The 24,971-nt window shown below is 36.2% G+C and overlaps 1 protein-coding gene and 1 pseudogene across 1 annotated transcript in view; one reads left to right on the forward strand and one right to left on the reverse strand.

The window, feature by feature from the left end:
- NUBPL (NUBP iron-sulfur cluster assembly factor, mitochondrial) overlaps nt 1–24,971 on the reverse strand; it is a 243,628-nt gene that overhangs the window by 67,892 nt on the left and 150,765 nt on the right. The gene's annotated exons all lie outside the window — the stretch shown is intronic.
- On the forward strand, nt 12,170–12,963 carry LOC137763885 (cell division cycle-associated protein 3 pseudogene; annotated as a pseudogene).

Genomic DNA, 24,971 nt, shown 5'->3' on the forward strand with positions numbered 1-24,971 from the left:
ACTGACTAGGGTAATTTTAGGCCAATATGTCTTCTCCAAACAATACTTTGTATTTTATATTCAGAATAATGCCTGATAACTTTTGAGGGTAACTCAAAAACTCAAATAAAGGCAATTCCCTCTTTTCTGAGGAATGCCTGGGAGATAAAAGTGTGTCTTATATTTGGACAGATAAGGTTATGAAGACATCAGGACATCAGTTATGAAGAGTGTGGTGCTATGAATGGGTAAAGAAGGTGGACCACTTTCTTCCATGGATACTTCTATTAAGAAGCTGACCAAAGCAGCAGCTATCAGGCCTTGCTCCAGAGGATGCCAGGAGCACAAGTGCAAAGTGGCTGAGTTGTAAGTGTTGAAAAGAAAGGGCCCACAGATGCATTCCATTTTTGGCTTCTCAGCTGGTGGGAGCAGTGTACCACAGTCAGCCTCCAGGGTAGCGGACTCCATCATCAGCACCACACAGGCCACGTTTAAGTACCACAGGGTCAACATATGCTTTTCCACAGCAAAGGCAGAGTGTCCCAGCTATCCCAGGTCTGCTAGCAAGGCCAATGTGAGCCAGGTGAAAACAATATCAGCAGGGGTGGGCCCTGGGCCCCTGTGGAATCAGGGAGGAAAAGCACTGCCAAGAAAGAGAGGCAGAGCTATAACCTGCTGGAGCCAAAGTGGTGGCCAAGACTCCTGAGGGCAAGAAAAAGGTAACTTAAGAATGAAACGAGGAATCACGAAGCAGGAGAAATGGGACAAAATCTAGACTGAGTAATTTAAAAGTGGGCTGTGTCCCGGCAGCCCATTCATACAATGCTTAGAATATTCCATCAGTGAGAGGGCAAATTCTTCAAGGAAGTTGGGCTGAGCCAGACATTGCCTCTTTCCTTCCTGTCTGCTCTTAATTAGTCACTGAATAGTTGGTTTTGACTCTTATGCCTACTTGACTCATAATTAGTAGATCTCAAGGTAGTGTCCTGATGTCTCACTCTGTCTGTCTGGCCTGGTCTGTATCTGTTGCTACTTCTATCCTGTACCTAAGTCCTGCTACCTGTCCCTGATTTCCTGGTTCTCCAACCACTGTTAGGCATGTTTCAACCCTAATAGCAAATAGAACAGTGTACCTGTGCTTTGCTCAGAATCCCAGACATGAAACCATGCCACTACTGGCATAGGACATGCAGCTAACCTTTTCTCAGGCCCGTGGACAAATTTGTCAGGCAAATTACCAAGCTCCTAGGATTTTTGATTCAACTAATTTCCAAGGTTTGAATGGGTCTTCAAGCTCTAAGAATTCTAGGGTAATTATTTTTATACAAAATTATCTCCCCAACTTCAGTGTAAGCTTCCTGACAGAAGAACTCATTCTTTATACATCTCCAGACTCCCCTTCCATAGCCAATCCCCTCTCTAATGAACCAGTGTTCAGTGTTCAATCAATAACCACTGACTGATTCTGAGTCAAGTTGCTCCTTACAATTTTCTTCTTCTTTTTTTTTTAAACTTCTTTATTGGCGTATAATTGCTTTACAATGGTGTGTTAGTTTCTGCTTTATAACAAAGTAAATCAGCTATACGTATACATATATCCCCATATCTCCTCCCTCTTGTGTCTCCCTCCCACCCTCCCTATCCCACCCCTCTAGGTGGTCACAAAGCACCGAGCTGATCTCCCTGTGCTATGCGGCTGCTTCCCACTAGCTATCGGTTTTACACTTGGTAGTATATATAAGTCCATGCCACTCTCTCACTTCATCCCAGCTTACCATTCCCCCTCCCCACATCCTCAAGTCCATTCTCTACGTCTGTGTCTTTATTCCTGTCCTGTCCCTAGGTTCTTCATAATCTTTTTTTTTTTATTTTTTAGATTCCATATATATGTGTTAGCATACAGTATTTGTCTTTCTCTTTCTGACTTACTTCACTCTGTATGACAGACTCTAGGTCCATCCACCTCACTACAAATAACTCAATTTCGTTTCCTTTTATGGCTGAGTAGTATTCCATTGTATACATGTGCCACATCTTCTTTATCCATTCATCTGTCGATGGACACTTAGGTTGCTTCTATGTCCTGGGTCTTGTAAATAGAGCTAAATAGAGCTGCAGTGAACATGGTGGTACATGACTCGTTTTGAATTATGGTCTTCTCAGGGTATATGCCCAGTAGTGGGACTGCTGGGTTGTAGGGTAGTTCTATTTTAGTTTTTTAAGGAACCTCCATAGTTTTCTCCATAGTGGCTGTATCAATTCATATTCCCACCAACAGTGCAATGTAAGAGGGTTCCCTTTTCTCCACACCCTCTCCAGCATTTATTGTTTGTAGATTTTTTGATGGTGGCCATTGTGACTGGTATGAGGTGATACCTCATTGTAGTTTTGATTTGCATTTCTCTAATGATTAGTGGTGTTGAGCATTCTTTCATGCGTTTGTTGGCAATCTGTATATCTTTTTGGAGAAATGCCTATTTAGGTCTTCTGCCCATTTTTGGATTGCTCCTTACAATTTTATTATACTAATAAAATTAAATTTTTTGCCATGTGAGGTACCTTTTATATAAAATATAAATCTAAAATAGAACACAAAATAGGATTAAGTCTGAACCATATTTTTTGCTCTGCCCAGTGACTTATTCATAAAATCATGGAATATTTTATTTTGGTTGCAAGAAGAAAATTGCTATAAAGGTGAAATTATTTAAATATAAATACCACAATAAAAATCTGAATAACAAAAAAATTTCTACTTGAGTTGATGGCCTACTGGCTTGTGGAAATAAATGACACAACAAAATATAATGAACTTATCCTTGAGACTATTTTGATAACAGCTGACCCAGTTATAAGATGAAAACACATTATTTAAGTTACAACAATGACCTAAAAGTTCTTCTCTAATATTTTCAGTTTTTTTCCGATGAAAGTTCTCTAATCCATTTTCAACTTTATTCCTTTCTGGGACTTCTCTGGTGGTGCAGTGGTTAAGAATCCGCCTGCCAATGCAGGGCTCGAGCCCTGTTCTGGGAAGATCCCACGTGCCGTGGAGCAACTAAGCCCGTGCGCCACAACTACTGAGCTTGTGCTCTAGAGCCCGCAAGCCACAAATACTGAAGCCCACGCGCCTAGATCTTGCGCACAGCAACAAAGAGTAGCCCCCGCTCACCGCAACTAGAGAAAGCCCGCGTGCAGTAACGAAGACCAACACAGCCAAAAATAAATAAAAACAAATAAATAGATTTATTAAAAAAAAAAAATTTCTTCCTTTCCATAGGAAAAGGGGGTGGGGGTGGAAAACTTCTTGACTAAATCCCTCCAAAGGCACTACCAACCCATGTGATAGCAGTAATGTTTTGAGAAAGAAAGAAACCGTACGTACTCTTTATCTTTCCCTTTATCATCATCTCACATTTCCTTAATTGTTCTAGCAGAGATACAGAGCAAGACTGACCCTGACAACCTGGAGATAGCATCAATTCACAGAGGACTTCTTACCCAAAAGTTGATATATGGGTCAATCTTTGGTACCTAGTTTCTAAAATAATGTTTAAAAGATTATCCAATTCCCAGGCTAGCCCACAGACGTCCCATGTAAATCCAAAGTACAACTGAAACAGTAAAACTTCACAATATAAAAATAATGATGTTATCACAAAAGTAACAATATTTCAGTTAATTATGAGAACATCTCTCTAAATTCTCCAGAGTCTTGCTTTAGGCCACAGATGTTCATCACCTAGGAAGGAGATGTCAGTGAAGGATAGGACTGCTACCAAAAAAGGCCTAAAATATTACAAACTTGCCTGAGAATCATGATATTTCTATTTTTAAAAATTACTAAAAGAAATTAAAAAATAAAAACTCTCCCTGTATACCTAAAGGCTGAAGCTTCAGAATTTTTTTTTTTAAGTAGGAGTAACGAATCACTTTATTAACTTAATCTGGGACAGTTTATAAAATATATTTAGATGTGTGGTACTCCCTTTAATTAGGAAAACTATAAAACCATCATATTCTTTTTAAAAAAATTCTTAGAAAAAATATTGTACTTGGGAGGATTCAAGGTCCTGAAGGAGCAGGATGGTAGCTGCCATAGAAGCTGCATGGAGCCCCAGTCATTGTCCAATGGTTTTGATGGTTCTTAAAAATGTTACTGAACTTGAGGGACACTATGTTCCAGGAGAGCAGTCTACCCAATGTAGTACTGCATGCTAGAGATGATCTGTCCCAGTCGAGCTTATTTCTTTAGCTCTAGTTACCTGTGATCTGGAGTCCTACATTTGAGTCTTAGGGGCCATCAGGTCGAACTGGCTAGTGAATAGGGAAGAGGTGAGGAGAAGGGTCTACAGAAAACAGGTAAAGGAGTGCAAATGGAAATGAATAGTTAATGAGAGCCTATTATAGGGTAGATACATTTACGTAACATTGTAAAATGGGCATTATAATCTCTTATTTTACAGAGATAAGAATATTCAGGATTAGGGAAGTTAAGAAAATTGCCCAAGGTCAGGCTGATGCTGAGTGATGGAGTTGGGATATAAATCCTGGTCTGTGTGACTCAAGTCATGCTCCCAAGTCTCCCAGAGAATTGGGTGCAGCGTCACTATTCTCCAAGCCCCTGAAGACTTCTGCTACCACAACCCCAAGAACAAATGAGCTTTATGGGACTTCCCTGGTGGTCCAGTGGTTAAGATTCCATGCTCCAAATACAGGGGGCCCAGGTTCGATCCCTGGTCAGGGAACTAGATCCCACATTACACAACTGATAGATCCCACATGCCTCAAAGAAGATCCCACGTGCCGCAACTAAGACCCAGCGCAGCCAAATAAATAAATAAATATTTTTAAAAAAAAGAACAAATGAGCTTTACTACACCACTTTTTCAGAGTATGATAAAATAGATATATAAAGTAGACACTATAGACCCACAGAAAATTATTTACTTAGATAATATGAGTAAGAAATAGAAGAATCATTTGTTTCCTTTCCCCCCCCCCCCATTTTCCTGGTTAATTATAATGATGTTTCTTCTATTTCTGAGCATTTTTTTATGGTATGTCACAGTATTCTTTCCTTACATTATCCTTTAAGAGTCTTTTATATATTAAAGCACGGTCTTGTAACCAGGGGAATGTTAACTTTGTGCTGTTAAAGAATATTTTATCTTTCAATAATCCACCACTAAATTCTAGTTTTGTTTTAAGTCAATAACCATCATTCTACCTACCGTCTATTTTTATTCTAAAAATTTAAAGATCTAACTCACATCAAATAGAAAACCAACTGTGAGAAACTGTAGCTCCATATTCAGTTACATTTTAAGTATGAGCTATTATAATGCAGCTTTCAGATTTCAAATTCTGATTCAGACATTAATCACTATGATTAAAAAAAAAAAAAAAAAACAGCACTGGAAAGGAGGCGTTTGGTAAAAATCAAGACTATGAATCTAGCTGGGTACAGGTAACAGTCCAGATATCTACTCATCAAACAGAAGAATTCTAGCGTGGAAAATTGGCATACCTAAATTCCAATCATTTTTATCACTAATTAGCTAGATTACCATGGGTCAGCCAATTAACCTCTCTGGCCCTCAATTTTCTCATCTGTTAAAGTGTTTTAGATTAGATGATCACTAAGGTTCCTTCCAACTACTTAAAAAAAGAAAATGTGACCATGACCTGTTTATGTAACTTGAAAAACATCTGTGAGAGATCTGCTTACAGAAAAAAGTAAATAGAAAGTGTTCTTATCAAAAGCGCCAAAATGACAAAACAAGCTATTTTTTTTTAAAGGGAGCACTTTATATAAAAACAAGAAAGCTAAAAGCAAATTGGTATATTTAAAAAATTTATTTCATGGAACAATCATATTTCTTATGGAAAATTAGCTTAAATTTACAAAGAACTCAAATCTAAATTTGTTTTGAACTACAATCTACTCTGACTGCCATCCTAAAATACCTCATTCTGGCTCATCTAGGAATTAATGTGTTATATCTATATAAAATGTCATAATTTACAAAACAGATGCATTCCTGAAAAGTTGTTGAGGGAACCACCACTGAGTTGAGGAGTGGGGAGGGGATTCAATCACAAACCCTTAAAGGTCGAGAGATCTAATCCAATTTTCCAGCTAATACAAAACACTCATGACTGAGATATACTCAACCAACAAAAGGAAGCTCGAATCATTCCAATGCTTATCACACATTCAGATACAAATTGTAGAATAATTTGCACAATAATAATAATAATAATAATATAAAATAAAAGGATGGAAGAAAATTGTCACAAGAATCTTTTCTATTTTTTTCTTTTGCTATACGTGAACTTGGTTTACTTTTGACTTACTTTATTACTCATACTTCATAACTTAAGATATGCTTTGTTTTCTGATTTGTCTTTTGTTGCTATGGGAACCGCTATTTGTAAGACCTCCTCCTTTTAAAAATATGAATAAGCACCTACTAAATCACAAGGATTTAACTTGAGACTACAGAAATATATTTGAGCTTTTAGAAAAATAAAAAGGATTATATTTGTAGCATAATTTTTTTTCACTGATATGTTTTCTGTAAGGAAAGAAAGAAATCAGCAGTTTCAGTTTCAGGCATAATGGTTGTGTGAAAGTGTCAATAAATAGGTCAGTCAGAAAGTCACATATCAAGGTTTTATTATTAATTCATTGTTTGAACTTACCCAAGCTGCTTAACTTTTTTATGCCTCTGTTTCCTCATCTTACGATGGTTATAAACAGAGAATTTTAGAGCTAGGAGGAGCTCTAGAGATTATCTTGTCCAATGTCCTTATTTTACAGATAAAGGAATGGAAACTCTGAAATCAAATGATTTGCCTAAAACTTACTCTGCAAAATATGGATAACAAAAATAACTTTGTCTGATTTATAGAGGTTTCTTTCTGAAGAGGAAATGAAATCACGGATTTTCTAAAAAGCATTAAACAATTAAATAGTAGTATTGTATTGAAAAAAGTTACTTTAAAGAGAAGCTTGTCATATCATGCAAGTCAAAATTAAAATTTCTCTCAGTAAGCCTATCATGTCTACTCTTCTAACCAGGTGCTAGGAAAATATTTGTCTATTTCTGAGGTCACCACATTCCAAAATGACCTGAACAAGTAATTTAAAAATATATTTTCCATATGTTTAGATGTCATAAACTGAGTTAAGTGGCTTTTTGCAAATTAAAGGGAAATTTCTCTCCAGTAAAATTAAGCATGAAAACACTGGGTCAAAGTACAATTTAAAAGATGTAAATGACTAAAAATAAGGGCTAGGAAGTGAGCAGAAAAGAAGGCACATCTGTTGTTTGAATATATTAATTAAATTTCTACATTTTAGTGACCTGTATCTTGCTCCTGTTAAGTAGACCTGCCACCTACAAAGGTGAAGAAAAAAACAATAAATGTACTGTCACATGTGACTTTTCCTAGCGAAAACTAAAAAATGCAGCAGCTTTTAGCTATAACTACGTTTAACAAAGGATTTTGAGAAGGATTAAGGATGGAGAAAGAATAGAGATGAAGGTGATACAGATATAGATTGGAAGTAGGTTTGAGGACAGAGGGGGAAAAAAACACACGTAAAACAATCTAATTCCCATCTCATCAACTTCAGCACTTTCCGACTTCCTAAACTACATAATTACTTCAGACGTACCCAAAAGACATCCAAGAAACCTGAAATCACTAAATTGCAAAGAAACAGGAAAACAGACTGAAGTTTATGCATCTCATTAAAAGACCGTTAAATGAGCAGCTGTTTCTCCGTTCTCATTTATGCACACTGGTCATTATATGCAGGCTTGTTCACAATAATCTTGTACCCTGACGAGCAAGTGAATGTTGTACTATATCTAGAAGTTGTTCTCTCCTCAACAGGTATCTTCATATTTACCTTAATATTTCAGATCACACATTAATATGCATGCCTAAAACCAGAATATAAATAAGTGGATACACAGAATCATCATTATAGAGTTTAACCCTAACTTAGAAATTAATACCAACATTTACACGTGCCACGCACTGTTCTAGACACTGGGAATACAGCAATGAACAAGATACCTGAAGCTCCCGTCCCCATGAAACGGGGATAGGAGGACAATAAACAAACCAATTAGTATATCACCTGTAATCTTGATGAAAGTTATCTTTCTAGACCTCAGCTTGTTGTCTATAAAACTGGAAAACTAATATTGCTTAAGTATCATCATACCCTTCTCAAACAAAAATTACCCCCAAAACCTGTAAATAAATAGAACTTGTGCCCTAATTCTCCCTGACATATCCCTGCCTCCAGTGGCACGTGCATAATAACAGAACGCAGGCCAGAGTAGGAAGTAAGCAATGCCATGAAGTACAAGAAAACTAACTGTATCGTGGTGAGGCTCAATACAAACCTGTGTTCTATACAGAAACTAACTCTCGTTAGTAAGCTATGGTTTCTCAGATAAGATAATAATGATACATATATGTTATTTTGGAACATATTTTCTCTTAGTTTCGTACTGATGTCCAGATAAGTCATTTTTAATTTAAATATCATGGTTGTCCATTTAAAAATCTTTGTTATCAACTAGACTCTTGTTAATCAGATTATAAATTTCAAGTCACATTTAACATGAGAATTCTTTTTTTTTCTCTTCCAGTTGAAGAAATAATTTTATTTAATATGAGTACATACTTTTGCAAAATTGCATCAAAATAGGCATATAGTATGAGGTTTGATTCTTGTATTTAAAACAGCAAAACTAGTTATGAATGAACAAATAAAGCTAAAGGTTGAAGTTCTGACCAAACTACTTTGGCATCAGAAAGCAAGACTATCTGGATGTAAGAAATTAACTCCTTGAATCAGGTATAGTCTCAATAATTCTGAAATATTAACATATAGGACAATAAGTCAGAGTAAAGAAATATATGCGGATACCTAACATAAAATGTAAGTTGATTTCATGGCCTGAATCAGTCCGTTGGTATCTCTCCCCTCTCTCTCAATTCCCCCAATCAATGAAAAAATAAAAATAGGGGGGAAGAAAGACCAACAGTGAGCAAACTAAGACTAAAACTTGAGCACAAACCAAAAAACTGGAAGAAATGTGTACTAACAATACAGCCAAACTGCTGTCCTCCTATTTAAATAGTAGTCTTATTCACTTTTATATCTTCAGGCCAAGTATAGTACCCAGGTACGTATATACCCAATAAATGCCTAATTTTGTTGAAAAACATAGACAATCAAAAGAGACCTTCCACATCCTCCCACCACCAAAGCTACTAACCTTCTGCCACCACAGCCCACATTCTTTCCATATAATGTACCGCCTTTCCATAACAGTTACCCCATCCCCACTGTCCCATTCCTCTTCCAACATCCTCCAAAAGAAGAAGAGACATAGACATTTCTTACACAGACTCTTGATGAAAGCTCAGAACATAACATTTTCATGGTTCTGCAAAGATGACCTACACAAGTGATCTATGAAGAAAACCTGAGAATGACTGGTTAGCATTCCTCAGCTAGGCTCTTTCAATCCACAGTCATCTTAGGCTTGTGCTAGATATTTGGCCAAACATTATAACATAAATTCAGCAGCAAATATCTATGAATCAAAAAGTCATGTGCTTTGAAATTTGATGCTCAAATGCAAAAATGTTGTGTTGTAAAAACAAAAGTCTGACTGGTATTCTCACCTTCACGGAGGGCTACTCCTCCCCCATTAGCAGTGTGGGCCAGGGAAGTTCCTATACGCAGGATCAACACATCTCTCAAAAATTGGATCTGGATGCATTTAAACTGCCAAATAATTTTGGCAACAAAGTTCTGCACATGAAATTTTCATCAACACTCCCAATTTTGTTCTCTGCTTTTTAAAACAACTGAAATCACTGAAATTTGTCATCTGACGTAGCCATTCACAGAAACATGAAGCACCTAAAATCAATACTGATAGCTACTGGATGTTTGTTGGCCCTGGGTTTCAAACTAGGAGGTGCTATAAGCATCGCCACCACAGGAGAAGTAGACTTGCCTAATGATGGCCATCAAACTGAAGGAAAAACCAACCACCCATGAAGCTACAAGTAAGGCGTCTAGCTCTTTCAAGAACTACTTACTCATTCTAAATTTTTTTTAACATATATACTCAATTTCATAGGTCCTGTCACATCTTTAAAAACCATTAAGAGTTTAGTTAAGTGAGAAACATCCTGAGATACAGATGATTCAGCAGTATTATCTTTACCTAAAGGCCTATGCATAACATGTTATGCTCCAATATAGTTAGAAAAGATTTTTACAAGATACCCTCAACTCTGTATTTTGAAAACATAGGACTTCTGTCCTTTTCTCCAAAAACTAACTGTGGCAACAATTCAATTTCATTTTGGGTAATTATAGCATGACTAAATAAATTTTCTGATATGTTTCTGTTTAAAAAATTTTAAGAAACTATTTCCCCAAGAATATACAACAGGGAAAGGATAGTCTCTTCAATAAAAGGTGTTGGGAAAACTGGACAGCCACATACAAAAGAATGAACCTGGACCCCTATCTTAAACCATACACAAAAATCAACTCAAACTGGATTAAAAACTTGAAAGAGACCTGAAAGTAGAACTCTTAGAAGAAAACGGGGGTAAGCTCCTTGACATTGGTCTTGGCAATGACTTTCTGGATTTAACACCAAAAGCAAAGCAAACAAAAGCAAAAATAAACAAGCGGGACCGCATCAAACTAAAAAGCTACCGCACAGCAAAGGGAGCAATTAACAAAGTGAAAATGCAACCTACTGAATGGGAGAAAATATTTGCTAATCACATATCTGATAAGGGGTTACTATTCAAAATATATAATGAATTCATACAACTCAACAGCAAAAAAATCAAACAATTTGATTTTAAAAGGAGCAGAGGAGCCAAAGAGACATTTTTCCAAAGAAGACACATAAATGGCCAACAGGTACATGAAAAGGTGCTCAATATCACTCACTAGTCTAGTCATCAGAGAAATGCAAATCAAAACCACAATGAGATACCGCCTTCACACCTGCTAGAATGGCTATCATTAAAAATACAATGAGATAACAAGTGTTGGTGAGGGTGTGCAGAAAGAGAACTTTCTGCACTGTTAGTGGGAGTGTAAACTGGTGAGCCCACTATGGAACACAGTATGGATGTTCCTCAAGAAATTAAAAATAGAACTACCATATGATCCAGTAATCCCACTTCTGGGCATATTTCCAAAGAAAATGAAAACAGGATATTCAAGAGAATATCTGCACTCCCATGTTTATTGCAGCATTATTCATAATAGCCAAGATTCTGAAACAACCTAAGTGTCTGTCAATGGAAGAATGGATAAAGAAGATGTGATATATATACACACACACACACACACACCCCGGAATATTATTTGGCCATGAGAAAGAAGAAAATCCTACCATTTATGACAACATGGATGGACCTTAAGGACATTAAGCTAAGTGAAATAAGCTATGTGGAGAAAGACAAATAAATACTGCATGGTATCACTCATATGTGGCTTTTTTTTTAAAGTCAGATTCATAGGAACAGAGTAGAAAAGTGGTTGCCAGGGGCTGGGATGTGGGGGAAATAGGAGAGGTTGTTAAATGGGTACAAACTTTTAGCTGTAAGATGAATAAGGTCTGAGGATCTATAGTAAAACATATGATCATAGTTGATAACACTGTATTGCATAGTTGAAATCTGCTAAGAGAGTAGAACTTAAACATTCAAAGAAAGAAAGAAAGAGAGAGATAAAAGAAGAGAGAGAAAGAAAGGGGATAAGAAAAAAGGAAGGAAGAAAGAGGTTCTCAAAAAACTTAGTACAATATAAAGGCACCTAAGAAAATATAAAATTAATTTGTGAATCTTTGGATTTTTGTGAATCTTAAACAAACACAGAGATTATATATCCAAAAACAGTGCTATCTCATTTGCAAAGAAGCTCAATGCAATAATTTTTTTAAATAAAGAAAAAGTGGCTCAAACTTCAATGTCCTTTAAAGGGAGAACAGCTAAACAAATTATCATTAGTGAACAAACTGGAGGAGTTGCTGTGCACCCAAAAGTGGAATTGGGGCCCAGCATCTTCCTAGCCTGGGCTGGGCCCTAACCCCCCCTATTCCTTCTAGTTGAGATGGGTTCAGCCAAGAGCATCCCTCTCACTCCACACGGCCTCCACTGCACAGCATGCATTTGGCTCTATAGGCAGATCCCCGTTCACTTAGTGCAGGTATCCTGCGCACTCCTGTTCAAGTGCAGACCCGACACCCCAACTGACCTACAGAGAAGTAGTGGGAGGGTCTTAATCAGTCCCAGGACTCAGCTGCCTGCTCTCCTACCCTGGCACTTCATGGATACCTATGAACTCCAGCAGCAGAGACCCCCCCAAACCCACTGGTAAAACAGCTCAGTGAACTATTTGAGACTGAAACCCCCAAACTGAATCCTCCCCCAGAGCCTGCTCTGCCTCCAGAGGCACCTTCATCTGAATTGGAATTGCCCATGGGCAACAGTAATCCTTTGAGGACCAGGCAACATCTTGGAGCCAGACACCATCTTGAGCTTCCCCTCCAAGCAGGTGTTTTCCAAGGAGGAAACAGGACAGCTCACAGAAACTGTTAGGGCCAGCCGGGGCTCAGGCAAGCCCTTGAGAGACCCAGAGACTCCCTGATCTTCAGGTTCTAAGCACAATAGACAGAAACCAAATGGCAAGGTACTAGGGAGATCTCCGCTCGCCATCCTGCAGGATGACAACTCCCCTGAGACCCTGACACTACAACAGGGTAAGCGGCCTTCTCCCGTGAGTGAAAATGTTAGGGATCTAAAGGAAGGGGGCATTCTGGGAACTGAACGACTTCTAAAACTGGAGGACAAGCTTGGGAGCAAGGCCAGGACCATGACAAGGAAAATCAGCACTTTCCTTGGTAGAGAACTAGGCCCTGTGTGGCCCCAGAGCCTAGTGATATTCTGTGTCTTCTCACCCCTTCTTTCCCAGGTAGACTGAGGAAACGCTCGTTTTCTCTGACTCCCCCCAAAACTAAGATAGGACTATATATGTGTGAGCACATAGTTAACTTAAAAACCCATTCTAAAGACAATTCCAAAAGACAAGTTCCACAAGTGAAACTAGCTAAGGCAACATCCCTGAAATAAGTATATTAAGCTATGTTCATCTCTATCTTATTCCCTACAATCTCAAAGCCAGTGCTTTCCGCATGACAAACCACAATAAACCTGACTGAATAGAGAAATAAATAGAAAAATAAGCAAAAGAACAAACAAACAAACCCACTTAGAATAAAATATGTCTTGGCAGAGTCAAATCTGAAGAAGTTTCCAGATCTGTAGCACTTAATATGAGACAGTGAACAAGAGAAGCGCATAGTGGCAAGTTTCTGGTGGAAAGGCCATGATCTAAGACTCCTATTTGCCATACATGGAGGATGATGAGAGGAGCCACCCTGGCCATGAGCTCAACTCTGGAGGCCAAATTGTGCTGTGGACGGAAAGTATCCCGAGGACACAAGGAGGAAGGAATCCACCAGTCTTTGCATCACATATGTATCTCTAATAATAAATATTAGGATGAAAATTATTTCACCAGTGAAACATATCATTTTATTCAATAACCATTATGAACAACTTCCCTAAATTATTTTAAATGACACCACTTACATATATATGTACATATATATATGTTTGATTGTTCATAACAAAATATATTATCTTCTTTGTTTTTTTAAAAAGAGTTCTCCTAATTTTACTGTCTCATTTTCTCTATGCATTTACCTATAAAGTATTTCTCAGTTCCTTCTTGATAAAAGATATAATTATGTGTCTCATGAGCCAAGAAATGTTTGCCAAATTTTCATATCACACATAAACACATATCACAAAACTTAACCTCTGGGGCTTCCCTGGCGGTACAGTGGTTAAGAATCCGCCAGCCAATGCAGGGAACACGGGTTCGAGCCCTGGGCTGGGAAGATCCCACATGCCGCGGAGCAACTAAGCCCGTGAGCCACAACTACTGAGCCTGTGCTCTAGAGCCCGTGAGCCACAACTACTGAAGCCCGCACGCTTAGAGCCCATGCTCCACAACGAGAGAAGCCACCACAATGAGAAGCCCGCACACCGGAACAAAGAGTAGCCCCTGCTCGCCACAACTAGAGAAAGCCCATGCACAGCAACGAAGACCCAACGCAGCCAAAGGTAAATAAATAATATAAACAAACTAAAAACAAAAAACTTAACCTCTACTTATCCAGATATGAAAAACAGCTTTTAGACAAGATGTGACATTAATTACACAAAATACAAATATTTTAAAATAAATGCTAAGAGAAAATGTGACATTTTGTAAATTTTTAAAAATCTTTCTGAAGCTTTGCTACTGAGCTAATTCTCCCACACGTGAGCCTTTGAAAACATTAATAATGAAAATGTCAGCTGAATATTAAATACTTTCATTAGGCAACAATAGTATATAATGTTGATATTCCAAATGTGAAAGATTAATAATGCTCTTATAATTTAACAGCTTCACAAACATTTAATTGATTCATTCAAAAACATTTATTAAGTACCAGCCATATTTGCTAGGTATTTGTCTGAAGTGCTGGGAATTTAAAAGTGAACAAGAGTCAAGATCTTATTACCACCACTGTCATGTAGCTTACACTCTAATGGTGGAAACTGTCAATAAATAAATAAATATAAAAGAAAATGTCAAATCATTGTAAGTGTTCTGACGAAAATGAAACAAGATGAGATGATTGTCACAGCCAGCTCTTCTAGGGTGACATTAAAATGAGACCTGAAAAAAATTAAAATTAAAATTAAATGAGACCTGAATGTCAAGAGGGGTCAGACACTAAAGATCCAGGGAAAGAGGGTTGCAGATAGAGAGAACAGCAATTTCAAGGGCCCTAAAATGGAAATGAACTTGTGGTATCTGCAGAAAAGGAAGAAATAAGTGTACTCTGAGCAAGGATGAGCATGGTTGAGATGAGGTAAGTAGGGGACAAATTAGGTAGAACCTGCTAAGATAAATAGTTTGGATTACAGTCTAGGCACAATGGCTTTTTGTTTTGTTTTAAATTTAATTATAGGAAGTTAAGACATAATGTGAAAAATGCAAAATGGACTCTGATATCTTTATCATCCAGTTTCAATAATTATTAATTCATGGGGAATTCCCTGGCGGTCCAGTGGTTAGGACTCCGTGCTTCCACTGCAGGGGGCGCAGGTTCAATCCCTGATCGGGGCACTAAGATCCTGCAAGCTGCGCAGCGTGGCCATAAAAAAGAAAAACAATTATTAATTCATCACTGGTCTTAATTAATCTGTACCTTTACTCATTCCCCATCTATCCCTCAGACATCATATCATTTCCTCTATACACAATTTAGTATGTATCTCTAAAAGATAAGGACTCTTGTAAATGTGACCACTATCAATATTACCATCATTACACATTATTTTCAATAATAATTTACTACAATCATCAACTATCTAGCCAGTGTTCAAATTTCCCTGTGTACCATTTTTTTAAAAAGCTTATTGGTTCAAATCAGAATACAAATAAGGTCCAGATATTGCAATTAATCAGTTTCTTGACCTTTTTAATCTACAGATCATTGCTCCTTTACTTTTTTTTTTCTCTTGCAATTTATTTGTTGAAAAAAACTGAGCCCTATAAGATTGTCCACATTCTGGATTTCCTGACTGCACTCCCACAGTGTCACTTAACATGTTTCTCTTACTCATACATTTCTTATAAGCTGGTCGTGAGATCTGGAGGTTTAATCAGATTCAGGTTAGAATTTTGAGCAAGACTACTTAATAGTTTATGTTATATGCTCTAATCAGGAGGGAGATCACATACAGTGTTCACTCTCTCTCTATATATATAGACAGACAGATAGATAGATAAGCAACCAGGATAATTACTGACTTAGATCTATAATACTTCATTAAGAGTTGTAAACTGATGATACTATAATTCTATCATTCCTTCTTTATCAGCTGGAATATTTCTGTAAAAAAAAATTCCTTCATCAACTATATGGTTAATAGCACAGGAAAAATGAAATAAATACTTGATTATTTTCAAGTTTTCCAAATAATAAGATGGTTGCCTAGCATATGGATGGTTTTAAGCAGGAAAGTCTTTAAAGATCATTCTGAATATCGTTTGAAGAACAGAGTGATATATAAAAAAGAGTTGAAAGCAGAGACACCACCTAGGAGGCTCTTGCACTATTCTAAATAAATGACAATGGATTGTACTAGGTTGGTGGAGAAGATAAGAGAAGTAGACAGATTTAAGATCTATTTGGGATGTAAAATCTAGAGGACTTGCTGATAGGTTGTATATATAGGGTAAGGGAAAGAAAGAAATCAAGAATGAGTCCTAGACTTTTGACCTGAACAACTTCGTTATGGGAAACCCTAAGAGAGGAGCAGATTTAGGAAACAAAATCATCTGGGTAATGATATGGATGAAATTAAATCAATATTTATCCAATCCTTATTACTGTTTTTTTTGTTCTTTGCCCTGACTGAAGATAATTAAAATTTTCAGGAAGTAGAAATAAAATACTGTTATATGATATTTTTCTATAAATAATATTTTTGCTGAAATAAAATTAACACCGGATAAGATAAATTCCTACTTTTTTCTTAGATAATTCACTTTCTCATTATATCTCTCCATATATATTAACAAAGAATAAGCTGGGTTAAAAATATTTAAGAGTAGTATTAAATATTATTTTAACCCAGATTTATTATCAATCTCATATCATTACTGGGTCACCACAAATATAAGAGATATACAAACAGGATACAGAAAAAAGGAGAAACAGAGCTTAAAAACATTAGTCAGTTAACTAGTATTAACAAATTAATCTTGAGGGATGATTTCACTTTTTAAAAGCTAATTTTCCACTCTCCCGTTTCTACATGAGTACTAATAATTCAAGTTGTCCTGTTGGTTTCCCTTGCCTCTCTCTACAAAGTAAGAAGGAGATATGGAAGGTTTAAGAGAGAAGGGAAAGAAAAGAGCCTAACCTCAACATATCACCAATATCAACAAAAATAATTAAAATTACCTCCTAAGTCAGCAGTCCCCAACCTTTCTGGCATTCGGGACTGGTTTCATGGAAGACAATTTTTCCACGGACCAGCCACAGGGGATAGTTTCGGGATGACTCAAGCGCATTACATTTATTGTGCACTTTATTTCTATTATTATTACACTGTAATATATAATGAAATAATCATACAACTCACCATAATGCAGAATCAGTGGGAGCCCTGAGCTTGTTTTCACTTGCCACTCACTGATGGGGTTTTGATATGAGTCTGCAAGCAACTGATTTATTATGGTCTCTGTGCAGTCAAACCTCTCCGCTAATGATAATCTGTATTTGCAGCCACTCCCCAGCACTAGCATCACTGCCTCAGCTCCACCTCAGATTATCAGGCATTAGATTCTCATAAGGAGCGTGCAACCTAGATCCCTCGCATGTGCAGTTCATAGTAGGGTTTGCACTCCTATGAGAATCTAATGCCACTGGTGATCTGACAGGAGGCGGAGCTCAGGCAGTAGTGTGAGTTATGGGGAGTGGCTATAAATACAGATGAAGCTTTGCTCGCTCGCCTGCCACTCACCTCCCGCTGTGCAGCCCGGTTCCTAACAGGCCACAGACTGCTACTGGTCCATTGCCCAGCGGCTGGGGACCCCTGTCCTAAATGACAAGATTTCTAAAAATATATTACCTAAATTTTCGCATAGGAAAGGAATATCAGATTTGTCACAAATAATTTCTACACAAAAATTTTAGAATGTTATTCCATTTTGATAATACACATCTACAAAATACCTGATTAACTGGTGAGATAAAAATGACAAATCACTCTTTTTGTAATGAGTCATTCATATATATATTATACTTATGGCTAATAGTTTACAAACGCTACTGACTTCCATTAGATCTAATAACTATTTTTATGTGTAAACATAGTTTATTTAATTTAATAGGAACTAGGTTCCAGAATAGAATGTCCTTCTTTTTAATATGCAGATGATAGCTCTGGGTTACATTTCCCAGCCCCAACAATGTCCCTGTTAATTGGACTCTACTGAACTACTCAGAAGAAGTAAAAGAAACAATTCTGCCAACTAAAAAACAAACTATAAAGTGAGAAAATAGATAAGCACAAATATGATTCCAAAAATTATCAATGCAGATAAAATACCTCATAATTATATCAGAGATAGAGATACCCTGGACCTATAGGGAACTGTTGAAAGAAAGGAGTCTGAGTTCATTTAGAAAAGCTTAAAAGCCATTCATAATAAATAATTTTTAAAAATTCAACATAATATATACATTAAAATATATAAAATAATTCTATTATCCCATGCACAGTTATAAAATATTTTGAATTCTGAGATATAATTGTCCCTTAAGTACTATTACATTTTATCTTACTTTTAAATGTTTTTCTTGACATTTATTTTTAAAGAAACATAATTAAGTGCTTTATGCTTCTGTGTATTTTTCTTACTCAGAATCATCATGAATGTTGTAATGCAAATCAGTCCCATCAACATCTTTATAGATGACAAATTGTATTCTGAATATCAATTATTCAAAAATGCATAGTCAGAAGATTTCTAAGCTGGCTGTTTAAACACAGAATGTACAAATCTCAGATAATATATCTATTAACATTATCTAATACAAAATAGGTCCTTTAGGCTGACTGACTCTTACCTAGCCTTAAATTCCTTTACTAATCTACCTTCTCCATCTAAAAGATCACATTTTTTTCCCCATATCTACTTCATTCCCACTGACTCCCTCTTGATAAAATGTTCCCTATGTAACTTCTTTCTCATTCTCCTTATCTAGTTGCTAAGCCTTCCCCAATGTAAATAACTGACAGTTTGTTTCTTCATCAACCTTCTAGTATTATATATTATCCCTACTCTGAGTACGGTGAGAAACAGAGTTATGGCCTAGCCTGAAAATAAGCAAGGCACATATTTTCATTCCCTTAACCTTTCTGATTGCTATTTCTTTGACTTCTCAAAAACATTCTTCTTAGTCCTACCCTCAATTATAAGAATTAGTGTAACACAGTTTCTAGGAGTTGGTTAGAATGTCACCCTAATTACTTTAAATGAGTAGAGAGATGCAGATCTAGAATTTCAAGGATTATCTCATCTTGGGGGAAACTGTTCTCCTGTTTTAGGTTGATTAGTACCAGGACAACAATGTAGTACCACCATGAGGTGTATGCTTTCCAAGCAAACCAGATATTTCCATCAATAAAACAGGATACTCACTCACCAGAAATATTTAAAATCTTAAATTGTACAGTAAATTCAAAATTGAAAGAAAGCAGCTTCCTGAGAGAGAATATCACCATAACCTGTAGTAAGGAGTATTTTGACTTACTTGCCTACAACAGCCATATAAAACATCCACCAACTAATTACTTAAGACACAGGCCACTCTAGAGAATCACTGAAAATTTCACTCTCCAAATCTCCTTTTAGCAAGGTATTAATATCTTCTGTTTTTACTTTATTCAATACATTTTCAGAATACCTTAGAATTTCCAGAGACCTTAAATTGTATCGATTATACTTTAAAGTAACAATTTCTTGATGACACAGATATTACTGTAATCAGTAAAATATGTGCAAATTAGATTTCAGGAAGAGAGGCATTCTGGATAGCAATTCTCATTTAAAGAATGTAGTCTTATTAAACTTAAGACAATGATCCTTCTTGCTTTTCTTTCTCACACCTTTTTCCCTTTCTTAATGTCATAGCAGTGAAGTTATCAACCCTAGAAGATCTTGGAGAAATCAGGAAAAAATGAAATTATGAAAATACACAAAAATAGAGCTTTGAACAGGGAAAGGAATAAGGAATTGAGAACTACTGCAGATATGTAGGCAAGTGTTGAAGTGGGTGGGGGAAACTAAGAATTTTCTGCCATAACTCTTGATGTTCTGCACACCCTGAGGAACAGTATCACTGAGGCATTTGAGAAGTTTGGGTTCTTTCATTTGTTAAGTAATGTGACACACAAACAACAGTTTCTATTTTCAGGAAAACTTCATCCATTTTTCTATATGGACTCTCACAAAAAAAAATCTCTCCCAATTCCTCAAAGATGTTTTCTTTCAAAAACAATAAAATACTTAGGATTAAATTTAACCAAGGAGGTGAAAGATCTGTACACTGAAAACTACAGAATTTTGATAAAAGAAATTGAAGGAGACACAAATAAACAGAAAGATATTCTGTGTTTATGAGTTGGAAGAATTAATATTGTTAAAATGCCTATCCTACCAAAAGCAATCTACAGATCAATGCAATCCCTATCAAAATTCCAATGGCATTTTTCACAGAAATAAAACAAATAATCCTAAAGCTCATATGGAACCAGAAAAGACCCCAAACAGACAAAGCAATCTTGAGAAAGAACAAAGTAGAGGCATCACTCTTCCTGATTTCAAACTACATTACAAAGCTATAGTAATCAAAAGAGTATGATATCAGCATTAAAACAGATACATAGATCAACAGAACAAAATAGAGAGCTCAGAAATAAACCCAGGTATGTATGTCAATTACTTCTCAACAAAGGAGCCAAGAATGTACAATGGGGAAAGGATAGTCTCTTCAATAAATGGTACTGGGAAAACTGGACAGCCACATGCAAAAGAATGAAACTGGACCTCTATCTTACACCATACACAAAATCAACTTAAACTGGATTAAAGAATGTAAAGTAGACCCGAAACTGTAAAACTCCTACAAGAAAACAAGGGGCAAGGTCCTTGACATCAGTCTTAGCAATGATTTTTTGGATTTGACACCAAAAGTGAAGGAAACAAAAGCAAAAATAAACAAGTGGGATTACATCAAACTAAAAAACTTCTGCTTAGCAAAGGAAGCCATCAACAAAATGAAAAGGCAACCTATGGAATGGGAAAAACTATTTGCAAGCCACATACCCAATAAGAGGTTAATATCCAAAATATGTAAGGAATTCATATAATTCAATAACAAAAAACAATAACCCAATTAAAAAATAGGCAAAGTACTTGAATAGACACTCTTCCAAAGATGACATACTAAAGGCCAACAGGTATATGAGTAGGTGCTCAACATCACTAATCATCAGGGAAATGCAAATCAAAACTACAATGAGCTATCACCTCACATCTGTTAGAATGGCTATTATCAAAGAGATAAGAGATAAATGGTGGCAAGGATGTGGAGAAAAGGGAAAACTTGCATACTGTTGGTGGGAATATAAATTGGTACAGCCATTATGGAAAACAGTATGGATGTTTCTCAAAAAATTAAAAATAGAACTACCATATGATCCAGAAATCCCACCTCTAGGTATATATCTAAAGGAAACAAAATCACTAGCTCATATATCTGTACTTCCATATTCACTGCAGGACTATTCACAACATCCAAGGTATGAAAACTACCTAAGTGCCTGAGATGGATAAAAATATGGTACATATATACAGTGGAATATCGTTCAGCCTTAAAAGAGAAGGAAACCCTGCCATTTGCAACAACATGCATGAACATGGAGGGCATTATGCTCTAAGTGAAATAAGCCAGACAGAGACAGACAAATACTGCATGGTACCACTTATATGTGGAATCTAAAAAGGGAGCTGAACTCACGAACAGAGTAGAATGGTGGTTGCCAGGGGTTGAGGGGGTAGAAGAAATAGGGAGAGGGTGGTAAAAAGGTACAAATTTTCAGTTATAAGATGAATAAGGTCTGAGTATCTAATGTATAACATGGTGACTAGCATTGGTAATAGAATTTGCTAAGAGAGTAGAACTTAAGTGTTCACACCAACAAATTTTAAAAGTAAAAAAAAAAAAAAAAAGGAAATATTTGAGGTGGTGAATGTGATAATCAACTCAATGGTGGGAATCCTTTCAAATCATCATGTTATACGGTTGAAATATATTTTAATATTATTTATCAATATGCCTCCATACAGCTGAAAATAAAGAAAGAAATATCCAGGATTCAGTAAAAACATGGAAGGATCTCACAGCATTATGTTGAGAGAAAAACGTAAGACATAAAGATTCTATTACATGAAGTTTAAGGATAAGCAAAACTTATAAATACTTAAAGAAGTCATGTCTAGAGTAGATCTTAAGCATTCTGATCACATACACCAAAAAACTCATGGGTATGTGAGATGATGAATGCGTTAATTAACCTGATTGTGGTAAGCATTTCAAAGCATACATATGTCACATCATCACATTGTACACTTTAAATATATATAGTTCTATACGTCAATTATACCTCAAAAAAGCTGAAAAATACACATGTATGTATAAATAAATATCAATCAATCAATCAATCATATACTGGTTACCTCGGAGAGTGAGCACTGAGTGGGAAGGAACAAGAGGGAACCTCCTGGATATTAAAAATGTTCTAGATCTTGATCTGGGGAGCAATTATGCAGGCATGTATAATATATTAAGATTAGTGCACCTTACGTACTTTCTTGTGAAGTAAATAGTTTTTAAAATATTTTTAAAGTTACGGTGGTGGAAAAAAGGCAAAAAAAAGTCAAGAAAAATCTGGAGTGAAAAGTTACATCACAAATGGCTGCCCAGACCCTTGGGAAGCAATTTGGCTTTGTAATATAAACTCTGCAATACACAGAAGATATTCTTTCATACAAATATTTATAATCGGGGGGGGGGGGGGAAACAAAAACATTGAATTTCTAACAATGGGGAAAAGTTGGGAAGACTGAGTTAAATATACTCACTCTGGAGTATATAGCTATTGTAAGGAGTTACCTTTATTGAGTGTATGTTTTATGTGTCACTGTAGCAGTTTGTGAAGCATGCTTCAGATATTTATCACACAAGTGAAATATAAACAAACACTGTGCCTTTCTGACTGTCCAAGATTATGAATGTATATCTACCTTGATTTTTAAAACCAGGGAAGCAGTTCTGCTTCTCAGTTATAAGATTAGTGGGAGACATCTAAGCAACAGACACAGAAGAGAGAGATACTGTTCCCCTGGACTCTTCTGCTATTTGAACCATACATTCGAATGTCTTTAGTCCCTGGTCCAGATATCACTTGTGAAACCAAACAAGGTAGGAATGATAGCATCTAATCCATAATTTTCCTATTGCTTGAAGCAGCTAATAGCTGCCTTTGCCACATTCTTCCTGGTTTGCTATCAGTTGTAAAAAACAACTTAATATATATCCATTTTGCATGGAAACTCACTAGATCTACAGAAATAACAAAAATGACACAAAGATATTGGCCTAGAGCGGTGTTTCTCAACCAGGTACAATTTTGACATCATCCTCAACCCGGGACATTGGCAATGTCTAGAGAAATTTAAATTGTCACAAGTGGGGCTGCTATGGGCACCTAGTGGATAAAAGCCAGATATGCTCCTAAACATCTTCCAGTGCACAGGACAGCCCCTTTTCCCCTCCCAACAAAGGATTATCCAGTCTAAAAACGTCAAAAGTTAAGTTGAAAAACTTTGACCTAGAGCTGCCATGACAGGAACTATAAAATTTGATGTCATCAGAACATCCCTGATTTATCTTTTTAGCTATAATCTGGAGGTCAAAGGCCAGATCCACAGAGACTATATAGCATTCATAGAAGAGGGGTAGTTAGCAGAAGCCTGAGTATGTACAGAACCACTTATTGGAATCTTATCTGTGACTGAGGTATACAGTATTCCTGCTGCAACATTTCATATCTTTGATTATAAATAATACAGAACATCTATTTAAAATGAGGTAGCCAAAACAATACTCACAGGAACATTTATAGACAAGTATATTTATGATTCAAAAGAAGATTCAACTAAAAAATTAGAAAATAATAATAAACCTTGAGAAACTAGAAGAGGAAAGTAATTTAAAAATGAAGACATTTATGCTATACAAAACCAAAACGCTGAAGACAACTTTGACAATAAATCACTACAGAGATATTATAAGGGAAGAAAATTACAGACCAACATCCCTTGTGAACACAGATTAAAAAAAAACTCTTAAACTATTAGAAAAACAAATCCATCAAAATATGAAAATAATAAAACATCATGACAGAGGGATTTAATCTCATGAACACATGATAGATCTAATTTATAAAAACTAATGTAATTTATCACATTAGCAGAATAAAAGAAAAGAACTGTATGATCATCTCAACATATACAGAAAAAGCATTAGACAAAATTCAATACCCATTCATAGTAACAATTCTCAGCAAAGTAGAAACAGAACGATCTGAAGCTAAGAGATGGTATCCATTAAAAAACTACAGCTTACTTACTTAATGATGAAATATTAAATGCTTTTCCAAAAAAGTCAGGAACAAGATGAAGAAATCCATTCTCTCCACTTCTACACTGTACTACTGAAAAAGCTAGTTAGTGTAGTAAGGCAAGAAATAAAAGGCATAAATATTAAAACTGAAAGCTTCTTTATTCCTAGACGACATGATTACATATGCAGAAAACCCAATGGAATCTACAAAAATTGCTATAATAAATGATCTTAGGAAGAGAGCAAGATACAAGGTCAATATACAAAACTCAATTGGGACTTCCCTGGCGGTCCAGTGGTTAAGACTTCACCTTCCAATGCAGAGGGTGCAGGTTCGATCCCTGGTCAGGGAGCAGATCCCACGTGCCTCATGGCCAAAAAACCAAAACATAAAGCGGAAGACACATTGTAACAAATTTAATAAAGACTTTAAAAGTGGTCCACATCAAAAAAATCTTTAAAAAAAGCCTCAATTATATTTCCATATACTAGCAATACACAATTCAAAATGAAATTAAAAACAAAACA

Source organism: Eschrichtius robustus, chromosome 1 (genome assembly GCF_028021215.1).
Source record: "Eschrichtius robustus isolate mEscRob2 chromosome 1, mEscRob2.pri, whole genome shotgun sequence".
NCBI classification, from domain to species: Eukaryota; Metazoa; Chordata; class Mammalia; order Artiodactyla; family Eschrichtiidae; genus Eschrichtius; species Eschrichtius robustus.